Source organism: Gymnogyps californianus, chromosome 14, assembly GCF_018139145.2.
Source record: "Gymnogyps californianus isolate 813 chromosome 14, ASM1813914v2, whole genome shotgun sequence".
Classification (NCBI taxonomy): domain Eukaryota; kingdom Metazoa; phylum Chordata; class Aves; order Accipitriformes; family Cathartidae; genus Gymnogyps; species Gymnogyps californianus.
This window is the reverse complement of record NC_059484.1, coordinates 7,313,839-7,341,523: the sequence shown is the minus strand read 5'-3', so window position 1 is coordinate 7,341,523 and position 27,685 is coordinate 7,313,839. Positions and strand designations below refer to the sequence as shown.

Below are 27,685 nucleotides of genomic sequence, written 5' to 3'. Positions count from 1 at the left end.
CACTGGTTTTGATTTTTATGGGTGTCTAGGTTCAAGCAGCCACAATATTTTGCAGTCTGACAATGCAGCTGTTGAATTAAAATCAGGCTTGGTTCCATGCATACCCATGCCCAAAAAACCAACAAGTTTTTAAAACTGCTACTTGTCCTTGACTATCTGTTGCACACCTACAGAAGCATCTGTAGCTTGTATATTTACTTACAAATTACTTTTTAAATGAATGACGATATGAATATAGCTACAGTTTTATGGCAGGTTTGAACGTTGGGGGAAAAAAAAAAAGACTATTACACTGATTTAACTCAGAGGAGAGTCAAATAAACATACAGTTCCTTACTACTGAGGGGCTGTGAAGTGCAGCAGAGATGGGGTCAGCACTCTGACAGGAGTGACACAATGACAGGAACCTTGCAGCTCAGTCTCACCACCAGACAAGTTGTAATACAAATCAGCTTTTCAATGGATTCACCTCTTTGAAACTAAAAGCTCCCTCTTTTCTCTCTATCCCCTCAGGCCATTCTTAGTTCTTCTCATAGTATCTGGAATTTATGAAGATCCTAAAGGCCCAAGGACTGAACTATATCAAGGCTGGCTTTTCCGAAACCCCCTACTACATTTTTGTAACCAACAGAAGTTTATCATTTACCTTTGCAGAGTTAGGTCAAACATCGAGTATTTTTAAGCTTGTTTTACATCTAAAAAATACCTTCCAAGACCATTATACAATCTGATGGTAGCTCTTTCAATGTCACCCAAAATGAACAGCAGAAAAAAATGTTTATAAATCAAGTGTAGAGGGGTTCAGCACTCAGTGCTGCAATTTTTAATTAATACAGTTTTCAGCAACTGCTGTAAAACTCAGTGATCAGCAGAATGCTTTTATGAATTCCACCTCCAAGGTGCATGTGTATGTTGCCCACAATGCTACAGCAGACAGCTTAATGAGAAGCTTCTGGATTTGGATGGTGTACTGAGGTCTTTTTCACCGTCTGGCAGTTATTGCTCAATAATTAAAAGGCAGGAATTGATCTCTCTCTACACCAGAATTTATCTGAAGAAACTTGCTGATGTGGTTCCTCTGCATTTTGCTTCATATCATTGCTTCACTTTTGAAGTCTAAAATTTTAAAATTACGTTGAAATAATGGAATCTGAGGGGGTTTGTCTTTGACTTTTTTTTCTTTTTAACTTTTCCCATATATTTCTTTTCTCCCAGGAAAGGAATTCTATCGTTTCCAACTTTCCCGTTAAATGTGCTGGGGGATGATGGAGGAAGATGACTACAGGGACTCACCCCTATCAGAATAGCTTACTGTGTCAGTGCTTTCAAGCATGACGGAAAGTTATCTTCACAACTTCATTTCCTCTGTTTTACGGTAAATTCTCTTTTACCACATGATAGTTGGCAGTCCTTTGTAGGAAACCTTACAGGACAAAATGACTGACCTTCGCTTATAACTCTTCATTATGTTACCATATTTAGCATTTATAACTTACCTTACAGAGAAATAAAAGCCAGATCTGGGACACCATACTACACAGTGCTGATATCCCGCAAGGATAATACTCCCTAAAACCCTGGGCACTCCTGATTCCAACTGATTTTTGTGTGTTGTCAGCACTTGTGACCTTGCAAAAAAATCAAGACATTGACACTTGTCAAACCTCAGCTTAATTGACCTATTTGAATTTAAGTTAGGAAGAGGATGCCTCAGAGGGGAAAGACATCAATAATCTATGGAGGCATGTGGCCACAAAGCCTTTCTGGAATAAATGCAGTCAGAGAACTGAACCAGAGTTGTTTGTTCCTCAGTGACTTCTATTTAGAATTAAAAACTCAATATTAAACTCCCTAATGCCAAAACACTTTTAGGCTCCTCCTTTTAATCAGCCTCTTTCCCAAGCAGAAACAGAGCCTTAGAAAAAGTTCACATTCCTTTCCCCTTCCTGTATGCTTCCCCCTTGTGAGAAATCTTCCATTAAAAGTTCAGTGCTGCTACCCCTGCTACTTTCACTTCAATACCAAAAGTGATCTGTGCACCTTTTCTCTGGCAGCACAGCTCACAGCCAAAGGTCAAATTCAGGCTGAAATCTCTGCAACATAGATTTAGAATCACGTTTAATTCAGTTACAGTGAATATTAAAAATACATTGAAATAATTAAAATATTTCTGCAACACTCCACTAACGTATCAGATACAGTTGAGTATATAGATCAATGTATAGGAAAATGTTAAACTGCCATAAAAAAAGGTTTTTCTTCAAAATTGTATCATCAAAACCTGCTGTAAACATCAGTAAAGGACTGGTTTTCACCAATTTGCTCTGCTTGAAAGACTCCTGGATTTCTCTGATTTATACTGTCAATCAAAGCAACACAGATGATTTAGTTAAAACAAAAATGTTTAGGAAAATGAGTGGGTTTTGCCTGGATAGTTCAGGTATTTATCATTAAAATGAAAGAAACCAAAACCAAACAAAACCATACCACCACCACCCCTGAAGGGAGAAAATACTTTGAAAGATTTGTAAGTGAAACACACTGCCCAACTCAAACATTCCTCCCCCCCCCCCCCCGATGGCTTCAACTTCTTTTGCCATTTTGGGATGGAAATTATTTACTCATTAAAATATTAATTCTATTCCTCAAATAAGAAAATAACATCCTTCCCAGATGTAAGAAATATGCCCAACTGTGAAGTACCCCACTCACTCTTAGTGAAAAGATCTGCTTTAAGGTAAAAGATCACAAAATATTTTAATGAAGCTATCATTTTTATGGCATAACAGTAGAAACACGTTACACAGAAACATATCGGACTAATTTAATTCCCTGTTACATTTATTGTATTAAGTTCTAAATCTGCAAACTAACTTAGTTGTAGCTTCAACCATGTCTTTATTTTAAACTCTAAGTTCTTTGAGGTCAAACCAAATGAATTAAGAATTGATTTTTTTTTTCCATCTTAGATATGAGGGCACTATTTCACCGATATATGCTATGAATTCCTAAAATTCAAAATAAAAATAAGTCTAGCTTATACAAAAAAAAAAAAAAATCCAGTTTTGAAGAGTACTTCATGCTAACTCAGCTCCTCCAAAATTCAACAATAAATCTCCAAAAGATTTGATAGCAGCTAAGCCAAAAGCAAGGAGAAGACAAGTAATTTGCAGTACAGTGTGAACAATAATTATATCACATGATTTTGTATCACATTCTTGAAAAAGAAACCAGCTGTAACATCTGACAAGTCTAAAAAATAAATACCCAAACTAACGAAAAATGGGTTGTACAGAGATGTGGAAAGACTGAGGCTATGTATTACTGAAATTTTGCTGATGTGCTATATAAAGAACTAAGTCAAACCACATCAAACCTGGAGGAGGAGAGAGGAAACAAGCTGAACCAGACCAAGTTTTTCTCACCTTCAATCGAATTTAAACACATTTCTGAGGGGTGCCCAAATGGACGTCGCGTTGCTGGAGGATTTGACTCTTAGTGGGGTACTTGCAGAATGAATCAGACCTACCTTTGTACCACCTGTTTAGTATTAGACTTTGTCTCACAGCAACAAGAGTGAAGTATGCTGCTGTGCTATTAAACCTCAAAAAACTTCTTGAAAAAAATCATAATGAAGTTTGGTGTCTTATTGCAATTGATCAATGAACGAACAGGAGTTGCTTAGTCACTGAATAAAAATCAACTAATAAGATTCTAAAGTTCTTTTACCTCACTCTGTCTCTGAAGAAACTATCCTGGACGGTTTGGGAAATTTAAAAATTTTCAGAGCAAGAGTTATATTTCAGTTAGGTGGTCTTCAAAAAAATACAAATATTTCCATTCAGTGTTGATATTTATGTGGGTTACAAATATGTGATCTTACAGTCTTTGATCGCTGTAAATAAAAACTTGTTTTCAAAAGAAATCAATGTTTCTCTCCCAAAATGTCAAAAATTAATATTTCAAAGTTGCCAAATTTGATTTTGAGTTAGAATTTCAGTTGATATCTGGAATACATTTTAGCCATGAATAAATTCAGAACTTCTGAAGGGGAAGGCCATGAAATATTCCTTCCTTCCCAAAACAAAACCTAATTTTTAATGGAAAAAAATCATCCTGATTTGAACAAAAAAAAAACTGGCATGCAGACTACCACTCTTTCCTATGGACTCTCCTTGACCTTAGATCTGCCACAACCATCTTCGGAGAATAAACGTAATTGGATGTTCTGCTGCCTTATAGGCCTAGAATATGCCTGGCACGACTATGCATAAAAGCTTCAGGGCTTTGTTTTCAGAGATGAAACAGACTCATCTGTACAGCATTGTACCTAGCTGTAAGAGTAAGTTTAAATAGTACTTTCACAAAACAGAAGAACTCAGAAGCTTAGTTAACTATTTTAAAATTCTCACTGGTATGTTTGTTGATAGGATTATTCTAAGAGGTTAAATACTGTCAGTATTCAGAAATGAATAGAGTATTTTTGTATCATTAAGTGGAAGAACACAAATAATCCGTCACACCACACAGCAAACATTGCATTCAGAAAAAATGTTCAACAAAATGTTTAATAAGGAGAATACATCACAAAAGCTTGATTTATTTGTTTTGTTTGTGACCTTTCAAGCATCACTTGTTCATTAACATGCTATGCTCCAAACTGAGACTAAGCAAATACCAACTGCTCCAAAATATTTTAAGACATTAAATGTATTATTAAACATTCCAGTGTTAGGGAATTGACAAAACCAAATAGGTTTATTTGGAGGGTGGTTTATAGCAATAAAAAGTGCTATAAAAATCAGGTTTGGGGAAAAGTTGTTGGAGGCACACGTAGTTTGGCAAACTTGTTTAAAGAAATTACTGTATACTCACATTCTCAAAAATACTGGGCCCTATACTGGGCCCTAATGCCACAATATTTGTTTTTATGTTTCCACCTGACACCGCCCTGATGCTTTTGCGTCTTCTCACACTTTTTCAAGCTATCACTGTATTTGACATGACCGTTAAGATTCCAGAGAAAATTGCCGGAAACATGGAAAGAACTTTAGGAACTCCCTGCATACAGTGTCACTCATTGCAGCCTTCCTTATGTAGGTTCTCAATTGAAACCTTAGTGCCTCCGATTAATCAATCCTGAAAACAACAAAGGGCTCGATGCAGCTCTTAAAATAGAGCAGCTACTGACTACAATATCGCTACTAATTTAAACTAAGACAAACAGAACACAGACCAGGATCAGACTACAGGAGAGGATAGTTTTTATTATAACATAGCTCTTGCACACCGACTAGCTATCATTCTTATTCTTTTGTCTTTCATTTCTTCCTGCTGGTAAGAAATGCCTGGAAGGAAGCCCCACTGCACTTCATTGTGTAGTATAGACCAGTATTTAGATAGCCTGGTTCCCTTTATTCTAAGCTGATGACTGATTTTATTCTACATACACTGTTACTTGACAGCCACATCCGTGTCAAGATTCTTTAATATGCTTAAGTATTAGTCATTACTCACACACCTTGCTACAAGAACAAAAAGATAATTATCAGCACAAAAGGGTTAGATCTACAGTGAACAAGCCACAACGCACACTTCCTAAGAGTTTTAAGTTACCGTATAGCAGTTGAGGCGCAACCAAAATTTAACAGTTTTGTTTATAAAATTTGATTACACAAGTTCCATGGGTTTTATATGCTATTCCCCAGTCTTGAATCCACTGAAAAATATTCCTTAGGCTCAAATACAAGCTTCAAATCATACACTCATAAAAACAGGCAATGAGAGATAAAACCCAATTGCCTTTAAAAATCCCACAGCATTTTCCATAGAAATGGAACTGTTAGCTCTAATGTCCTGGCCAAAATCCAACCTGGGTAATTATGTTTTTACCTGAATTTCCCTTACATTTATTCATTTTCACCACCTGTCCTAAAACACTGTGTGAACCGTTGAATAAATTCTGATCCTGATCCTAGACAGCTGATGCAAGGTTTTCTGTTTGGCGAAGTTTCATGGGAAAGGAAAAAAAAAAAGGGGGGGGGGGGGGGCGGGGAGGGGAGAGAGAAGTTTTGCTGATCTCAAAGCAGTTATCTACATTTTCTTCTCTGGTTCCACAGGCTTCCTCAAAATCTCTGTCTGTTACTTTGCCAGTCAAGACAAAGGAAAAGGACTTCATGTCAGATCCATCAGCCAGATCGCCTTTGAGCTAGGAAGTCATCAATGTCAGTCTCAGGCCTCCAAGGCCATCAGATGTGATACAGTGTCCAGCAGTCTGCTTTGGAGAAAGGAGTCTGAAGTTGGGAGATCCCCAGTTTTTGCAACAATTGGAGGACTTGAGATCTAAGAAATATCTTCAATAAAGCTGAAATGTCATTGTATGCACAGGATTGTCTCCTTCACTAACCAGCTCAAAAGTTTAGGAAACATTCTCCATTCAAAATGACTCCGTGTTTACAAAGCATGCTTGGGGCATGTGGGGCTGGCATGGTAGTAATCTACACTTCCTAGTCAACAAGGCATTTGGAAAAAGTTGGGTTTTCTTTTCCCCTCCTCTCTCTACATGTGTACACATGCACTTGGGCATGCAAACAGACAGTCTCATCCAACCCCGCTGATCAGATATCCTACGTTTTGACCAATTCTAGTTACTAATCAGCACAATCAGGATTTGGCCTCATTAAGCTGCTGCATTTCATCCCAGAGCTGTCTGCTGATTAATTGTGTATGTCAAACAAGGTGAGGTTTCTACGGAAACATTGTAATTTCTATTAAATCAGTTGATGCAATTAAAAAATATTCATGCTTCTGAGAATACAAACCCATCGAGTTCATTAATTCTTAAGTACAGATCGCAATGTTTTCACATTCTATCTTAACCTGGAATCTCTAAGGAAAAGAAAGTGGTGTAGGAGCTGGGTCGATTTTGTTATCACATTGAGGCTCTCATCCAAATTGTTCATTCAAAAATATTGTTATATCCCTACAGGGTATCCTTATTACCTACAGGTATTCTAGGGTTTTGAGATGGTATTACCTCTCCTGAACAAAGGTAGTGGCACCCGAGAGCCTAACAGTATATTACAGCGTGCATCTAGGAAATAAAATCTATGTAGGATTACTCCGGCCATACTTAGCTAGAGAGGCAGCTATTAAATTTGTAGAGAAAATCCAGACTAGAGTTCATATTTCCAGTCTGATTGTGGAGAGTTGATCAACATATTTTAGGTTCAGGCCTGAAGACATGCTTGTGGCTGAAAACTTATCTATAGCTCAAATCAGTAATAAAAGATACTGCCCCCCCCCCCATCTGAAGTTTGTCATCTTTGTATTATTTCACTACAGTATTTACAACTCCATGACTATCACAACAGCAAAATCCATGTCTAAAATATTTCAGGAAAAAAATAAAATCAATATACTCTGCCCATTGTTTCTGTCAGTGCAAACCACATTTGCCTTGTCTTGCAAATTCTCCCCAATATTTAGTCAGTTAATAATCCAGAACAACTTCCTCTCTTGCTTGACAGCTTAGTTCTTTACCAGCCTTCTGCAAAAGACCCTTTCAAAAGCATTTTGGAAATCTTCATAAACTGTTGCTGCATCTCTTTATAGTAAGCCAGTAAACCAGCCAGGGCACAGACCAGGCCTAAGCACTGCCCACGCTGGTAAACTGTTGGTGCAGCCTGTGACAGACAGTTTTGCCCCAGCATAGCCAGCAGTTTCACAGACAATGCCCACACACAACAGAAAGATGGTTTCATGACACATTTCTGGCAGACAGCCTTCTCTATGCGCTGAGAAGTTTTAGCTCCAAGGAAACCAACTGAACTACCAACGGAGTCCCTTGAACTGGCAATTATTCCTGGCCATTTTATTTGGTAATAGAACTGTTATCCACATCAACTAGATCACCTTCATCCACTTGCTTATGAACTTCAAATGATTAATGTTGACTTACCATATCATTTTACCCATGTATCTACTAAATCTATTATTTATTATAGTTCTTCTCATAACAATTCTTTTATCTGTGATATTGGGCTTTCAGTTATCTGTGTATACTTTTATTTCAAACTTTCTAATTTAAAAGTCAAAGATAAAGGCAACTAAGAACACTAAGAATTCATAAGAACACAAAAGAAGTTATAATTTTCCTTTTCTGCAAGAAAATCATGACTCCTTGATCCCTCGTATGCCATAAAAATAAATAAGCTACAAAACAGATGTGTTCTACCTTTTGGAAAGTTATTCATAAACAATCTGATATTCATTATGTACACACACAGAGACACCTTGTTTTAACCTAAACAGCGTCTAGTCTATGAATGTGCATATATCACATATACACATTTTACTGTTTTCTTTAAAGCCATCCCCTTAAATTCCATGAAGAACTGAATTAAACCTTGATAAAACCCAACTTATTTTAGCAATGCTACAGCAAAAAAGAATCTAGTCTTTTACAATATGTAAGAGAGTAGGATTTGACAGTAACTGGAAGCATTATAAGAAGATTAAAATAAACTACAGTGAAGAGTATAAATAAGATGGTTTGATCAGCTCCAAAGGTTATTATTGTGTATCCACTTAATTAGGTGGAGATGGAACTACATTATTCATTAAGGTAGCCACTAGCTAATATACCTCTGACTTGCCTAAATCCTAATGATGTAAGATTTCTGTTCAAAATGAAGTGCACTTTTTTCCCTATAATTGCAAGTCTTCAATCAAAGCACCTGAAGAAGTGAAGAAAACTTATCACATACAGCTTTGAAATAATCTGTGCAAAGACAATTTGCTATAAATGATTCTGCTTTGAACCTAGGTAATTTGAAAACTTGCTTACAGTTGGTAAGTCCTGATGGACTCATGAAAGAACGTAAAAACAACAACAGGAAATCAAAAAAATGACAAGTTACAAGGAACAGGCTGACCTAGAATTAAATGATGAATTGGCCTCTAAAGCATTTTAAGAGCCAAGTATAATAGCAAGGTTTGGGTTTCTTCCCCCTCACCCCTCAAGGCCTATAATACTTCTTCATTAAGTAGTGCAGCTGAGGAACAGACTCAGTTCTCTGTTTCTTGTTATACTTTTTTTTCTAGTTACTCCCAGGCAGAACTGCATGTAACAGATAGAATCAATACATGCACCAGAACCACTCTTTCTCCAAACTAGTCATGCCAGAAAAAAAAAAAAAAAAAAAAAAATGGTTTGAGCAAGTGTACTCCAATTCATACATAAATCTTCTAAATGAAGCAGCTGTACCTTTAATCTCCAATAAATCACTGCAGAATACTAAGTTCAGTGTAAATATCTGTGGAGCTTCACCTTCCTCCTCTTTTTTAAAGAAAAATCTCTACCTTAAAACCTTTAAACTTTAACAGGCCATTTTGAGCAGGGCAGGAAGTAAAAGGGAATAGATAACTTGTCTGCAACAACGTAAAATAGTGTCCTAGTGATCTATAAAGGCAAATAGTCTGAAATATGTCTCATACTACACACAAGCCACTTTCCATCCTAAGAATGGCAAATAGCTCTTCCCTGTTTTGACAGAGTCCATACTGCAGGTGTTTAAGTGGATTTTTTTCCCTCCTTTTTTTTTTTTTTTTAACCTCCACTATAAAGTGGAAATTTTATTTCAGCTGTGTTTGCATCATTAGCTTGCTGGCAATCATATAAGCCTAAATTATCCAGGCAAGCAGTTTCATTTATTGAGACCTCTTGCCGGAAAAGAGCAGCAATCAAATCAGTCAGCCCAAATTATGCTTGACATTAACAAAGGGCTCTAGGATCATTGTAAGAAATTACTTTCTTCTATTACCAAGCTGATTATGTTGTAGATGCCTCTGCAACATCACAGCACAAAACCTAGTTTAAAATAAAAATGTTTATAAGAGCATGTAATTTTCATTGCCACTGTTTGTTGCATTCAATGTTTTATTAAAGCATGCTAAATATACATTATACATGTATATGTATGTGCGCACGCATGTGTATAAAAGCGGTAATAGCTTGTGCTTACTTCAGCTGAGCAGACGTGCAAAAGTAAAAGCAAACAGCCAGGCCCCAGTCTTACAGTCTCATTGACTGTGAAGCCAACAAAGCTCTACAAACTCCTGCCTCTGCGTCACTGCAGGATCGGGGCCTCATCCTCTCAGAGACCAGATACGTGAACGAAACTGAGTTTTAGGCTGTTCACAGACAGTAGTGGTTTCTCACTCATCTTTAGTTCCTTGTGCTCAACTTCTCCGAGAGCTTTGCCTAAGCCAAATCTAACTCAGGACCTCATAGTTTAAAATATAGGGCTCACATGGGGGGGGAAGATATTGGGAGTTCTCCATTCATGGAGGGGGGGAAGGCATCTTCACACTCTCAGAAATCAGCAAAAGTTTTCTCTGAAAGTAACAGGAAAGCTTTTAGCCCTTAAATTTAACAACTACTATTTTTGTAATCTAGGGCCCAACGGACACTGTTCTTTCTGAAGTAGTTAGATAACAGGTCCTGTATTCATAGCGCATCTAACAGCTTTGATTTGGCATTCAAAACCAAAAAAATAATATATTACCAAAAATTGTTAAGAAAACGTTCCACAATTATTTCAGCTGCAGAAAAAAGATGCACAAAAAGCCAGAGCTGTCAGATGGATAAGGGAAAAATTAGAAGAGAAGAAAATATATTCAAGCTTCAAAAAGAATATTAAAAAACCTACTGGGAATAAAAATGTATTTAAAACTAGAAAAATAGCTGCTACTGAAAGCAACCCATAAAATACAGGATGCGGGATTTTTTTTTCCCCCAGGTAAACATAATGAGCTAGGAGAACAGCAGCTTTGTGGCTAAAGAGAAAGACATTTCTGGTTCAGGGCCCAGCTATGCCATAGGCGCAATACCTTGTCTCAAACTATAGGTTCATAGTGCAAACAAATTTTTACACAGCAATCTGGACTGTACGAGGTTATCCAGGGTATATACTGACCAACCTAAAATGCACCAAATTTGAGTGAGAATTCCTAATTGTTTGTTTTCAATCTCACAATCCATAAATATTTAAGGTTGCAACATGGTTTGTAAAGTCATAATATTGAAGGCTAACACTGATTTTAGACAGCCCTGACCTGCATTTGCTACACAAGTTTTTCTTATACCCAATGGTATGAAATCAATTATTACACATTCTCCTCTCCAGTTGCATGGTATTAAGTACATTTGCCTGTGTAAATACTCAGACATATTGTGCCAACAGTTTTCAGATGTTTGTTTACAGTTCCTTTTCCCAAAAATGTGTGTGCTACTTCTAGACAGGCAGACTAAGTTGTAGCCAAATATGGTTCATATACACTTCAAATACAAAATTGTATATAGCTTGATTTGATGAATTATACTGGTTCCTAGACCCAACTGTAGCTCTCATGCCTACCACCATAAATCATTGTCTTCCTAACTGTAAATGTTGCCATGACACAGCTCATTTTCTAGCACAGTTTATCCAATATCTGTCCAAATCATTGTAGGGCCCAATCAAAATGAGTGGTTCATTGTGCCACATATTTTACAGATAAAGCAATCATCAGCCTCTGTCCCCAGAATTTAGTTTAGGTGAAAAACAGACCATGAGACCAGAAAGATATGGCAGATTGCCCAAGGACATACAGCATATCTGTGGCAGAAATATTAATATCAGTCTCCTGAACACTAGCCAGTGATGTAGCCACGAGAGCACATACTAACAGAACCCTGGGACAATTCCATCTAAGTTTCTGATCCCCTGCTTTTGAATTGGTTAAAAGACAGACTGCTCCTCTTGCCAGCTCTGCTACAGCATAAATGAAGTCTTAAAAAGGTGATATGAGGTTTTTTGTTCTGACTTCATATTGAAGCTAATGCATCAGCTGCATTAGTACACCATTTTGACATTTAAAGTTCCTGTATAAATTAAGCTGACACACTGGAAATACACTGGAAATGTTCACCAAATTCCTTAGTTCATCATCGTCTTACTACCACAAAGCGGTAATCTGCCTTAGCTGGCTCAGCAGCAGCATCTTTTTCACTTTCCCAGTAATTGTCTGCATTCAGGTGGATTCCTGAAGGTGCAAGGTACATTAGATACCAGAAATGGTAACCACCCTTCATCATGGTATTACTTTGACTTGTTTGCCTATTATGCTACACAGGCAAAAATGTTAAAATACCATCTGTCTTACGAGCAAGGAACATTTCACTTTCATAAAGGGGATTTGCTTTTACTTTTCCCATTGAATTCTGATGCTATGTTAGTCATTAAGAGTCAATATATTGAAAATTCTATATTAAATTTTGATTACTCTTCCAGATTAAATAATTGTTCCCTTGAAAAGAAATATTAAGTCCTTGAGGAATACAATAAAATTCTCTGTTCAATAGATATTCTTAATGGACATTATAGATATCACTAATTTGGACACAGGTCAACTGCTGGGCAGAATTAGAAACGAGAAAAAAACCCAAAACTTTCAGTTTGTTACCGTTAGGCACCATGTTTTAACACCGTATCCTGCATTCAGATTATAGCAAAACTATACAATTTTTTTCTTTTTATTTTACATTCTTTGCAATGTGAACATCCCCAAAGGATCTGTAGGGGTTGTAATAGATTGGGTCTAGCTGACAACAGTGTTTTAACACTATAGCATAAGGTAATTGCTTAGTTATAAGAATAGAGAAATAACTTGATAAGAAGCAACCTGTTACCCACTGTGAAAGTTATGAAAGTATTGAGATGCTTGTAACGGCAAGTTCCGAGGTGCCAAGTGAATCTGAACAAGACGAATCGGAATTGGCTATTTGCTACCCAGTGCTATGTCTGGTGCTCTCCAGGGCCACGTGCAGAAAGAGTGAACCCAAGAGACTCCAGGGGCAGGAGAGCGAGAGAGACGCCCCCAGGCCCTGCTAGCCCAGCTGGAACCACCGTGCTGTCCCACTTGGCTTTTCTCTGGACCACGTCCTCTCTGCCACAGAACAGGGAGGTCATGCAATTCATAAAGCTTCATGTATCCGTGATTAAAGAGTTCTGGTATCCAAGTCCATCTGTTTTCCACACTGCAACAAGATTCAAACAAAAATACTTTTTCATTGCACTAGGAGGGTCAATATGCTCTAGAGGTGTTCCCTTTTCAATCAGCAGATTTTCTTTCTTTCTAAATTTTAACCACATTTTCCTTGCCTTAACTCCCATACAGACAAGCGAATGACAGAACACCTCTTTTCAGGAATTCTCACTAGTGTCTCTTCCTGAGAAAAAAATATGATCCCAGCTCTTTTCAATGATAGTATTTTATTAGCAAAATCACTGAAAACTATACTCATGGGAAGACATATGCTTTAAAGGTTTAGATCTGGCCAGCTCTGTCAAAGACAAAAATATTTTGTTAAATAATGATGATAGTAAAATCTTAATGGTTTCATGAGAACACAGAGGCATCACACATTTTAGAAAAGCAGAGCTGTACAGTAATTGTTATCATGTTGTCTGGGACAAGTGCTGAAAAGCAGTACACACCTCTTAATACAAGAAAACATCTCCTGTAGATACCACAATACATTAATTTAGGGATAATAATTAATGTAGGGACACTGTAGCACAGACAGATATTTTCTTTTATTCAGTATCAATAGGTTCATCTAACTACCTCAGTTCCCTCCTGAACCCAGACAGTGGGTAAAAGCTGAGCTAAGTGACTCACAAATTCTTTTTTTTTTTTCCTTCACAAGCCTTTGGCTAGTGTACAAATGAGTTCATTTACTGTGTATTAGTGTCCACAGAAAATTCACAATCTATGACAGTCTAAAAGATCCCCATCAAATTAAGAAGGCTACATTACAGGGCTACTTTGCCTTTCCTGACAGCTTCTTCCACTCTTATATCCCCACAAATCCCAAACTCACTAACACTAAAAGAAAAAAAGAGGAAACATTTTGAAGAAGAGAAAAATGTTGTTGTTAGACTGTAACTGCAAATTTTTTTTCTGACCTTCCTTCTTGAGGGAGAGATTTAGTCAGCTAATTCCCCCCCCCCCCCCTTGAAGTAAAACCTGGTGCAATTCTTAAAAGACATTCTGCGATGAATCTGCTTGGTTCTTTAATCTCTACAGAGAGAACATGTTGCATATGAACATTTCCCCTGTTTACTCTTTCCTTGCTAAGGGCCTACAATTGTGCCTTCAAATTGAAAATGTAATTGCTATTAGTGTCACTTGGACACACACCTCTGGAACTCAGGTATGTTGTAGGTATGGATATAACTGTATCTAAATGCTTTCATATTATTTTTACAGCAGGATTGGTAACTGGATTTCCCTGAAACCCAGATTAAAGTTACTTTTCTGTTTTCTCTGTAACTTAATAAACATTTGATTTTGACATTGAAAAATCTTTAGCTGGACAGAGGGAAGACACCATTTCAGAGCACCCTTGGAGGCATTCTTGCAAGATGCAGGAAATCTTTATTCAAACTCCCACAGAAAGCAGAGAAAACTAATCTAAAGCTCAGTCAGGACAAACACTCATCAAAACTTCTCAACTTTTAGTTACAGGGGTCAGGAAGGTGATAAGATGAAACAAAACCTCTTCCCCCCTTCCTCTCCCCCTATTACATAAACCCTTATACAATCCATTCTAAAAAGTAGAAATTATGTTATTTGGAAATAGCTTTTGACATTTACAAGTACATTTTTTTCCTCTAACAAAACTGCAGAGAAAAATGATTTTTATTGGAAAGTTTCAATTGAGCAAAGGTTCTTAATGATAAGTTTTAAATTTTATAGTCACTCTTACAAATAAATTCAAGAAAATACTTCAGAGCTATGCTATTATTCATTTTTATATATGAAAGGAAGAAGTAAGTTAAAAATAAAAATGCAACAACAAATCACATCTTCTAAATCCTACCGAGAGATCTGCGGAGGCCGTGTGTCTGTCTAAGAAACTTAGCAGAGTCACTCCATTCCACCCTTCTACTAACACACGTTACAAAATACAAATCTGAAATGATTGAAGCACAGTCATCTCAGAGCAAATTGTAAAAGCTTCCTTCTTTAATTTCAGGGTTTTTAAATGGAGACTAATCTTTTACTCCCTATCTTTTCTTTTCTGCCTTCAGTAAAAATATATTACAGACCAACAAAAACTCTCACCAGCAAAAGTGTCACAACTTGTGTAGCAAGTCTGGATGAAAAAAAATTAAGAAAAGGACATAAACTTATTAAATATCTGGATCTTCCTTTCTGGTACAATTTGCATACAGATACTAAAGATGATCATATGTACAAGACAACCTTTTATATACTGAAGTTTACTGAATTAACAAGGTTGGAACTTTCACTCACTTTTAATTAAAGTTAAAAATGTAATAAAACATAATTGAAATTACTGGAAAGATTTCCAGTAGTTTCCCAAAGACGTGAAAGAGCATACTGCAAACAGAGAACCTGACAGTGATGTTCCTGAAACCATATTTCAGAACAGACTACCTACCTAGGAGAAAAGGCTGAAAGAGACAAAGTCATCACCACATATATGTACCTGTTTTGATTTACTGAGTGAAGAAACAGGCTTTCGTATTTGATTCTTATCCTTTGTCTGGTTAGTTCAAGCTGAACTCTCCTGTCTCAAGTGTGTATTTTACTGCAGAGGATCTCGGTTCAATTAGTCTCAGGTCACAAAATGTGCCACCTCAAAAACCAATTTGAAGAGCAGACACTAATGGTGAAACAAAGTAGTTGAACATAAGACTACTTTTAAAGAAAACAACATGACCTTGCATGTCCAAATATGCTAAAAGTTTGTGTCTTCTACTAACAGAACATGTCACAAAACTCAGAAAATGATTCATTGTACACAGCAACAACCAGCCGCTCAAAATTTCAGTCACAAAGTTCAAAATAAGCTTAGAAGTTTTATGACAAATATCTCTCAAGATAATTTACATGAAGCTTTTTATACAGTGAGGCAGTTACAAGTCAAAGTTTCTCTTGCCTGTTTTTTTTCTTCTTGTTAGAAAAGAGTTACTTTTAGATATATCAAAACAAAAATAATTCTAAAATTATGCTATTTGTCTCTGAATACTTTCACTCAAGAAGCAACAGTAGATTAGGCTGTACTGCAAATCAGTTCTGAGTTCACTCAGGTTTTAAACCTATGAAAAAGCCTAACCCAGATTTTCTGTTTCTAACCAAACCCCAAAAATTCCCCTGGCTTAGGTTCTTTTAAAGAAACATTTACATATTGCTGCAAAATACAAACTAAAAATCAAGAAACTTCCTATCTTACTGGGAGGTATTATTCCCGTGCTATTCATATCAGCACTAGCACCCTCTCTTATCTCACCACCAATCCAAAGTTCTATGCAAGAAGAAAAAAACTTCTATCTTCTTTCCGAAAGCTCAAACCACTGCTGCACATAACAATCATGCATTGTAGACACATGGTTTGTTATTTGTATCGCAGAGAAGACCTAGAATAGGAACAGGTACAGCTGCTAGGGAATGCATCAGGAAAAGAGCTGGACACCTGAGCGGTAGCTAGAGACCGTGCCAAGGGCAGTGCCAGAAAACAGTCAAACAGCTAAGAAACAACAACGCAGTGAGTCAAGTGCTCTGAGTGCACTAATGAAGGTCCTTCCTGCCCTGCAACTTCTTATTTCAAAGGCACACCCTACCATTTATTATCTCATATCATATTTACCATTCTCTGTGTTTGGCCAAACCAAAAGGACACAAAGATGGCATGAACCCAGGAGAACACCAAAAGGACTTCAGCATTTACCTTAAAGTGGAGACAGCGGTGACAAGTTAAAGAAATTGGAGGAATTCAGAGTTTTAAAAAGTGACTATCAAGGTTTAGAAAAACATTGTCAGGGCAGATGTTGAAAGAGAGATGGATTGTTGTGTTAATTTCACAACAGTAGCATTAAGTTTGTATTAGGCACCTGGTAAAAGAATAGAAAACAGGACAAAACAGGAGTAGAAAAGAGGACAAAGAGAAGGATCAGGTCAAATAACACCTGCAATATTAAAATTGAAGCATTACATTCCATACCATATTTGCAGATACTAATTCAGATATTGTCTTCGCAGTGGAAGATGGATGCCTTTTTTCATGTTACCTGATTATAAGCTGGACAAAAAAGTTTTTGGGTTTGTTTTTTTTTTTTTTCCAAAGTGATTTTTTGATGCAAAGATATCTAGGAAATACCTGTGGGAGAATGATTTTGTTGTTTGAGTGGGTTATTTGAACTGTGCTGGCACTCTGAATAACTAGTCCAGTGAATATGGAAAAACTAACATAAAGAAGGTATTCTGTCTCCATTTCAAACATTGTTCTAAGTTGTTTGGTTTTTTGTAGATTTTTTTCCCCCCACAAAATAACATTGAGATTTCTGAAATAAAATAATTTTGAACTATCACATTTGAATTATTTTTTTTAAAGAAATATCTGAACTGTACAGATCCCTTTCATTTCATTTTCTTTAAAGGAAATTTCAGCAAAACCTAAATGAAATATGAAACATCAAGCATCATCAACTACATTTTTTGCCAGAAAGGTTTTGGTTGAAAATTCTTCCCTACTCCAGAAAAGATTACATAGCTCTGTAAAACCCAGCACTCACGTGCGTCTTAATTGGGACCTCAATGCATTCCCCTAATACAAGAACTAACTCACAGAAGTGCTAGGAAAGCATACAATGGGATAGAAATGAAGTTTTTTAGTTTTCTTAATTAGAAAATTAATTATTGTGACAAAAGAGCTGCCAGTGTAATTCCACATTCCCTGTCGATAAGAAAACCAAGGCTGTCAACAAGTTCACAGGTTAACTCGAGCTCCTTGTTTCTTTCCCGATTCTCCCCTGCTGCACCACATACTTTGCATGATGGACCAAAATGATTTTTTAATTTTCTTTAAAGGACAGACTGATATGAAATCATCAAAAGCAATGCTGTAATTTGTGTTTTGGTGCTTCCAAACTACTTTTTCATTTAAAATAATAATAATAATAATAATTTCATATAAATTAATATTTTCTTTTCCAGATTTCCTAGCAGTTCAATTCTCTACTTGGAATCAAACTGTCTTAAGTTCTGTTCCTTTATCTTCCCCCCTTTATCTTCTCCACTGTAGTTATACTTACGACACAAAGTCAGATTTTGATAAAAAGTTATACAAACAAGCATTCAGCTTTCCTTTTGCAAGTAAGGTATCTTAGATAAGATAATTTTCATTTTTAATGAGGCTAATCATGTCATTCTGGAAATAGAAAAAAGCAGGAATATAAATAAAAATAGAAATATAAAGCTTACGCCCAGTAGGCCTATAAAGGCAGTCAGAAAAGTTGCAACCTCTCCATCCTGACTTTGCAAACCTTTGAACATTTAAACACATTCTAGCCTTTTAGAGGTCAGCTTCTATGTGTGTGCCTGAATTCAGCTGGGCAACGAATAAAAAGAAAACATATTTGAGCAGATAAGAGAACAAGCAACCATTGAGTGAGAGTCTGTGTCCTAGAAAAGTGAAAGCAAGCAGTAAACGTAAAGCCCTTAACTTCTGAAAAAAGAAAAAATCAAATACCATATTCCTCTTTCCTTTTAGCTTTTAAGACTCCATGTGCCAAGTCCTACTTCAGATTCTTAACATATTTTACTGTTAAGAGACCAAACACAGTGAGAGAATAATGACTTGGAATAATAATTGTACTGATACAAAGAACCTTTCTGAACTGAGCATGTTTTCCTTCCATGCCATGAACTCCCTAAAGTTAGGATTCATTATCAACCTCTTCTGAAAAAACAAGGTTCTCTTCCTGAAGTGGAAGATATTCATCATTGATTACTGGTCTGAAAGTACTGCTAAGAACACATTATTCCACTGAGCTCTTAGGATAGGTTAAATCTATCCAGAGAACATCACCAAGGACTCCGCCAGCCCGTTACCACTGAAAGTACATTCAGTTTGACTGTTCGGGGCGGGGGGCAAGACACGTGGACAGATACGTGACTGAAAATTGAAACAATCCATTATACTGAGTAATTTTTATCTTATTTGCAGAATACAAACTTCAGCTCTTCCTCATTTCAAGCATGTTCACCTTCTTACTTTGTAGTGTTTAACTTGCATAATTAATCAGCTTCAACTATGAGAAAGAACTACACAAAATTCTTTACAAGAGGGATAACAAGAAAAAAGCTGGATACACAGTTTTCAGGACTTCAAAGCAATAATGTTTTCTTACAGATGCACAGCAGGGATTGCTTGAGGTAAGATATCTTTACTTGTGCAACAGAGACTCATCTTAAGTATTAATAAAAGGGCTGACTTGCAAAATAAAGATCTGATTTTAGTCTAAAAAGTAATTATGGCCAATAAGAGAAGCGTTAAGACTAACATGTTGAGCTTTAAAGGTGAAACTCATTTAACGTAAGAGTGTTACTAAAAACCAGTGACCTGAAGAAAAACATATGACAAAAGCTAGCTTTCTTTTCTGTGATCAGCAGTAAAGTTACAAGTCTTAAGAACGATCTCCATCACTTTGTACTTTATATAGGACACACACAACAGCACTACAAAGTTTTAAATGCCGTTTCACTGAATCCTGAAGAAATGCAGCTTATGGCAACACAACTGATGGCACAGAACAGCTTATCATTATTTTATAGTACTTTAAAGCCAGTAAAAAGTGTATGTTAAATGGGATCACAGCTCTTAGAAACTTGTAGTCTGCTGAAATTTTGCAGTCTCCTTCTACAAGTATTCTACATAAACATAAGGCAGTAGAGAGAAAACCAAAAACCTTTCAAAGTTCCACCTGAGTATTTTCTGAACAAAGGAATAAGTCTGTACATAACACTAACCAGTTCTCGCAACATTAACCAAATGTGATTTACTCACCTTTCTGTACAGCTGTGAATAAAAATGTCATTACTGTTAATGAAGCATCTTAAAAAAACATCACATGATACTATGAAGCTGTGAGCTAGTATTTACCAGATGGCTCATCTCTTAGCAGATACTAAAAAGACCCAAAGACTCTTCTATATCTGCTAGGTACCAACTGAAGTTTAAAATACTACTAGTCATATCTTTCTCAAAAAAATATCCAGTATCTCTTAGGACTTGGTATTATTGCACCCTTCAAAGCTCTAAGAAGTGATGGCAAATACAATTCTTCATAGGGGACAAGAAAAAACAGCAATAAAAACTCTTTAAGACCATGTTAGCATACAAAATATGGCAAGATTACCACAAGAACGGGGTCTGAGCAAATTCAGTGTGGAATTTAAACTAAGTCCAAGCTACAAGCACAATGAGGTTTTAGAAATATCTCCCATCAAGAGCAGTGGCCAAAGAAACCTGAAATAAAAAAAGTAAATAGTGAACTGCCATTTTGCAGCTGTATTTCTCACAACATGAAACTAGTTGGTTGTTCATTTCTGTTATGTGCACATTGGTTAACTGTATATCACTTAGATGATTATATTATTATTATAGTCTAACTCAAACTGTCAAAAAATCTCCAATTTTTCTTCCAGTGAGATAGGACAGTACATTCAAGTAAATCCAATTAGAGTACCTTGAAGCAAGTGTGAATTTTTTACTGAGTTATTTAATAATTGATCTTAAATAACCCAGCAGGGGAAAAGTAATTCTTATTTCCTGACATTTTTTCCACTTTTCTGAAACTTCAGCATCATGATTTTGTGTCAAACAATAAAATTCTAAACCCTTAATGCAAGCCTGCAGGCAAACTCTTGCATCCAACATAACTTCAGTACATTGCATATTAATGGTAGTAACTGCTTTTCTCTGTATTTCTACAAAAGCCCATAGAAGACAAGACTGCCTTTTCCATCTCATTGCAAGATCAAGCCTGAGACTATGAGACGATATAATCCTGTTCCTCCCCCCTCCTTTTTTTTTTTTTTACTCAACAAGTTGCCTTTTCTTTCCCTCAGTGAGGTATCAGGGAGATCAAAAAGGAATTTTTCCCCCGCATGAAGTACCTTCAATTTAAAGTTACACTGCAATATCAAATCTAAATTTAATCTATGCTTTAATGTAGGCAATACTATCTAGTGTTTCGACTTTGTTATAACAAGTAACAATTTTTTCATTAAAATCTTGAACCTTCTGCATAACCAATGAAAACACAGTGAACATCCCTGATAGACTTCAGAAAGTGTGAGAACTCAAAACTGATACCTGAAATACCTTCAGGTTTTCAATATGAACATGAGTTACTGATCTGAATCATTTATGCAAGTCTCAGAGGGCCATGCTTTAGCTGAATGACTGACTCTCTGCTGTAACGTAAGCAGAGTACATTCGTTCCCAATAATGCATCAGTGTTAGCTGCCTAAAGTCCATCCGGAGAGTGCAGTGCATGCAGCAAGCCCAGCTCACACTGGAGACCAAGCATAGCACACTACAGCTGCATCTTTTGTAAGATATGACAGTTCATACATGTGCAATTTGACATTAAAGCAGACCATAACAAAATGCTTTAATTCATTCGACAAGTGAAAACCACTTGCATTTGGATCAACACTACATAAAACAATATATTTAATTTTCACAAAGGAAAAGAATTTCGTAAAATGAACTGTCCTAGAGACTTTTCTGTCCAAATGATCAGACACAAAGCCCTTGAACAGCTTTAGCAGGTTAATAAGTGTGAAGAAAGAAGAAGGTTATTTTAATTTAAGAACAAGTCAATAACAGTAAGTCTGAGGAACAGAAGCCCAGCTTTGTTCTTTGGACTCCCAGAGAGCAGGTAGCCAGTCCTAGAAACAGATACCAGTAAGAGAATTTGGTTCTGAAATCACTTATAGTCATCTAGAGAAGAAGGAGCAGCTCGCAAAGCCAGGCTCCCAGCCTTTGGGAAACTAAAGCAGGGATTATCTAAAAGATGATCAAACTGACAGGACACTTGCTTATTTTAACTCTGCAGGTTCAGTCATCAAAATGGCTTTCCAAATACAAGAAATGCAAAGTTTTTTTACACATGAAGCTGTTAGTTCTTTCTGAAGATTTTGCAAATGTTTCTTCCACACAAGCTTTTCATAACCTTCAACAAAATTACTTTACAGTTCATAAAACCTAGTTAGAAGATGTTCTAGAAGGGATAGGAAGAGAGAAATAGCTATCCTTAACAGTAACAAGACATGCACTTCTGCCCGTGTGTCCCGTGTTCCCTTGTGCTCAGCATCCTGCATACATACATAGAGTATGCAGAGGGCACGTTTCTGTAGCAGACCTTCTCCAAAACCATGCCTGGTTTTGGTCCAGTCCCTCTCATTTTTTTTCCCCCCATACTGTCACCAAAGATACTTTTAGCTCAAGACTTTAGGAGGCATACACTTTTAACCAGGTAAAACACAGCAGTTTACAACATGTTAGAAAAAGCACAACAATCCTAAATAAGAATTCCATAACAGTGTTTCAATAAATCTCATTGTTTTCTTGGAAATCCATAATGCTCCATCTATGATAAAACAAAGAAGTTGTTTCTTGCTTTTTCTAACTTTGAACACTCTTGCATCCAAACCAGATGATCTTATTGCAAAAGAGAACCCAACTATTTCTCTCCTACCTGCAGACCTCCATGTATATTAGTATTCTTTTCCTAGGGAGACTTCTGTTAACAATTCTTTGTCAAATTTGCTTCTTTGTCTGGCTCTTGATAACATCCCACTGCCTCAAACTCTCTCCTCTGGCAGATGACTGATTAAAATGCTATAGCTCAGTTAATACCTTTTAACCTTAAATCCCCTACACTAACAGTCGACCCTTAGCCCTCAAGTAGTGTTGAGGGGTATTGATAGATGCATTCATGATACAGATATTTTCATAAATAGCTTCACAATATCAGCTGGAATGTTTAAACTGCACTGACACATCCAACAAAACATAGGATAAGTGCAAAAAACCCTCAAGGTCACATTGTTTATCAGATCTATACAAGATACAAATATAGCAACTTGGGGTATTATCCCTTCAAAGAACGTATAACTTCCTAGCAAAGGGAAATGAAGTTGAGGGACAAAAGGTGTGATATCCTATCCCTGAAGTTCTTTTCTTTCTTTTTTTTTTTTCATTTACCCGTGAAAACAAAAGAAAATCTGCTGATGTTACACTTTTACCCTAGGTCAGTCACCTAACTTTAAGAGCTGGAAAAAAAATGTTACTTTCAGTTGTAAATCAACCAACAAAATGCCACCAAGCCATAAGATAACACCCTCTCACTGTTCACATTTGTTACATTTTCACTCTTCGTCAACAAATTTGGCAAAATTTTCTTATTTCTTTACATTGCAACGTAGCAGGAAGCTGAGTCACAGTGTCATGATGTGAATTAGCTCGTTCCTCAGGAGAAACTCTAAAACACCACTCCCCTGTCTTGGTTCTGTATGTAGACAGCAGTGGTAATTGGTTATTAAATAATTCTAATTAAAACCAAGCAGGTTCATCCTAGATTCTCTGAAGTTAAGTGTGATTAGTGGCTTTACACAGACTGTACACCTTTGCTGAAATGATCAAAAGTGAAAATCCCATTTAAGGAGCAGTAAAGTACATTCTGCACTGAAAAGCATAAAAGCCACTTATATTTCACTTAAATCCTACCTCTAACATCCGAGTTCTGCTTTGTCATTTCTTCTAGCTCTTGCACGTAGTACTTCTATGCATCTGTCGCTACAAACACCTACAAGTATGAAACAAGAGGAACCATAACAAAAATACTCTCATTCTGCAACAATTCAGTATGTGAAGAAACCTATACAATATGCGTAGTACTAAGAACCTGGTACACATCTTACAGGCATTCAGGTCTTCCTTTAAAAAGCTGACCTCTCTCAAAACTGAGAGAGGGAATATCTCAAAATTTACACAGACTAACATATTCTAGATACAAACAAACCACCTTTCAGTGGTCTAAATATTGAGTAACTATACACAATTTGTTCAAGCCTTGTTATACCAAAAATAATTTTTAAAACATAGACCACAGCATTTCACATACTCCCTTGCACCTTTTTCTCTCAGATTAATCCCTCACATTTATCCCTTTCAAGCACTTTGCTACAGAAGCAGATCTTGAAAAAACTTTTGATCTTTATAGTGCCTTATAAGACATATCACACTTATTCCAATGCTTTCTTTCATTTGACAAATTGCTAGAATTCCAAGGAAAAAAAAGCAAATCAGAGTTGCCAAAAAATGCAACAGCTGGTCTAAACACAAGGCACTAAAGGCACCCCATCACATTCTAAAAATAGAAGCACTTGAATGTAATTACTGCACATGTTCTCCAGGGGAAACTTAATGTGCCATTAGTTACAACCCACTGAGTCAGACTAGAAATTCTGAATGCTAGTATAGACCTGGCTGTGTCAGTGAAGCTAACCTATCTCAATTTTACATTGTAAGTGATCTTTAAGCAACGAAACCAAGGAAGGGATTTTTTTTTCCCATTTTTAAAAATCCTATCATACCTATTTTGAGTGTATAATCTAGAATAAGAGAGCATTATAGAAAAATAAAGCAACCATCCATCAACCCAATTAGACAATGCTAGTCTTTATACTTTATCAAAGCTATTTTTAAAATTTAGTTTGCAAGTCTTACTTGCAACTGCAAAACATAGCAGTATGCTAGATCGTGAACATATACTAACTCAGAAGGCAGCCAGGGCAGAACCTTCCTTGTTCTTTGCACATCTTCTAGTATTAAAATAAGGAAATGTTGTGCTTCAGGTAGATGTGATGCACACACACAGAGACTTATCTGAGTGGGAAGAAGGGAGAGGAAAAGATAGAGATACAACAAAAAGATACAAACATAGAATCGTGTGTAAAAAACCACCTGCATCACTCACCTGCTCTTCTACTGCAACAACTGCTTCACACAGAATCTGGGTTGAGCCCAAAGCAGAGCTGGTCAAAATTTCTTTTTCTTAGACAGGCATTCTTTTCCTCTAAATCAGTATTTTCTAGCAGGATAATACTGAAAGAGAAAGCATTCAAATGTAGATCAGCCTAAGTGATTTATGAAATCTTTGCTAATACTATTTTTTATTGACATTACAACGGTTAAGGAAGCTGAGGCTTCTGAATTTTCTGTATAGTCCTTCAACAGTCTTTTATGGCAAAGACAGCTTCAAGGAATGTGGGACAAGACAAACTAGAAGAAAGCATAACTTCCTTTCAGAACAAGAGTTCAGCAGAGCTGTTACTCAGCGGTACTCTCTTACATCTCGTCTCCTCTATTACTCTGTCACAGACTAGCTCACTTTGCAAGAAACCAGAAAGCAGAATCAGTTAACAAAAAAAGAAAAAAAAAAAACCCACACAAAAACAACCCCCCAAAAACCCAAAAAACCCACAAACAACTTTTTTGCTAGATTTTCTGCCAAAATGGCTCCATGTCAGTAAATCATTTTATAGAGGTCCTTAATATCTGCCATAACATAAATGTTTAAAATACACTTAAGTCATAAAAACTCTGATATATAAAAGCATAAGTAACTTTGCATTTTACAGGGAAGAGCTCCCCTTTGTAAGATGGGGATCTCATCTCCACATTTTGCTACATACTTGCATCACATGGGCCAACATTCCATTAAAAAAAGCTTAAGATCTCAGTGAGATATTGAATCTCTTAAGATCTCAGGAAGCTTAGAATTTGCTGCTTCAGTGTTTAGAAATAAAGTTCCCTGGATCAGCTTCCCATGTCCTCAAATATTAGACCCTTGTTTCCCCAGCAATTTATAACTAACATTTTACAGAATCAAAAAACCTCAAACGCACCATACAAATTCCAAAGCCAACAGCAAGACAGGTGTTACAAGCAAATACACTCCCATTCTAGCAATACTAAGTCTCAGGTGATAAAAGTTATCAATTTTGCCCAAAACAGAAAAAGTACTAGGGAAGAATTTCAACTATGAAGTGGTGAAGGAAAGAACTGAGAGAAGGCATAAAAGCACAATCTACATAGAGTCAATAAAGGTGGCCTTGTAACACAGCATGGCATCCTCAAGATCTTCATAGCAGTACTGTCATACCCCTGTCACTTTACAGAAATCTCTGATTAGTGTAACATACAACTGTGCAGCAGAGGTCTTAGATGCCAGCCACCATATATTTATATACTCACAAGACAAAAAGATAACTACTACCACAAAAAACCCAACCCTCAAACTGTTCTGGAGCACATACAAACAAAATTCTGCTGAATTTTAGTGAGTTTGAAATCTACAGAGATGAAACAGCACTTCCTCATACATTTTCAAGAGCTGGGGCTGGTTACGCAAGAGACCTCATGTGGACAGAAGAACATGAGAACATTCCCCCTAAGACTAACCATGGAGATGAAATATGTCTGAACTGACAGAGAAAACACTAACTTATGTCAAATACATTTGATCCATTTTTAATTATTCTAAAAGTCATCTAGTACAACATAGAAACTAGATACAGCTCTTGCAAAGAAGGCTATAATATAATCAAAATAAAAAAAGCTTAAAACAGATGAGACACAGTCAAAACAAAAATAAACCTATTAATCCCACTGAGTATGTTCTTCTAACAGTTAATACATAAAAACTTCTCACTATGTGAAATGTTGAGAAGACCGATCTGAAGAAAATGTGGGGTTTTTAAATAGAAAAAACGAACTGTTTCATTTATGTTTCATCTGTTGATTGAGTTGCAAAAAGCAGAAGTACTACATGAATGTTATGCATACATACATCTGAAGCTATTTGATTTGAATACTGAAACTTCACAATGCCAAAAAATCTGAAAGATTGTGTTTAATGACTTCTTTGAAGCTCACAGCGGCTGCTTTTCATGAATTGTTAATTCCTTACATTATTTAGAATACTCTCTCCATATATTAGAAAGCAGCACTAGATGTGTAATAACTGTTTATATTGATTATAACATCTACATTACCTTTTTCATAATTTATTTCACAGTACATATATTCTAAGTATTTCTAGTTACTATAGAGATTCTATAAACACTCTATACACACACTTTCCTTCAAATGACCAAATCAGTATCCTGTTGTCATAGCAGCAAGTTGCTTTTTGAAGCCCAGACCAGCGAGGTGGCTGTTATTGGAGTCCAGCTAGGTAAATTACCTCATCCATCCATCTGCTTCTGTAATGGGACAGAAGGGAAAGGCCTGAACAGTTTCTGTTCCACCCACATCTCCTGCATCTCAGTCTGATGCTTTGCATATGTACAGACTAGAGCTTCAAAAAAGCAACAGTGTTAAAGCAGGATCTAAGCTACCTTCCTTCACTTTCAGTTCTTAGAGCTCCCAATCACTGAAAAAAAAAAAAAAAAACAAAACCCCAAAACCCAACCCCAAAACAAACAAAAAAAACCCCCTTATTATTCAAAAAAATTAATTTTTTAAGCAAGAACTATATATGGTTTTCAAGACAATATTCAATTAACTTGCTAAACAAAACCATACAGCAATAGCTAGTATCCTGCTATTGGTGCTCCAACTCCAAACTCATTCAATGTGTCTTAAGCATTCTGGAAGGCCAGACGAACAGGTAGGCTTTTCAATGTACCTTAAATAACCATAACAACAACCTTAAATAAATTTTAGTAACCTTTACAACGTGCATTAAATTAA

The 27,685-nt window shown here is 36.4% G+C and overlaps 1 long non-coding RNA gene across 1 annotated transcript in view; it reads right to left on the bottom strand.

The window, feature by feature from the left end:
* The window catches only part of LOC127022065 (uncharacterized), a 183,911-nt gene that overhangs the window by 101,675 nt on the left and 54,551 nt on the right, over positions 1 to 27,685 (bottom strand). The window contains exons 2-3 of the long non-coding RNA XR_007767291.1: positions 24,906 to 25,033; positions 23,654 to 23,732 (exon numbers count right to left, since the gene is read on the bottom strand). This is a non-coding gene — a long non-coding RNA (uncharacterized LOC127022065). The remainder of the gene's footprint in view (positions 1 to 23,653; positions 23,733 to 24,905; positions 25,034 to 27,685) is intronic.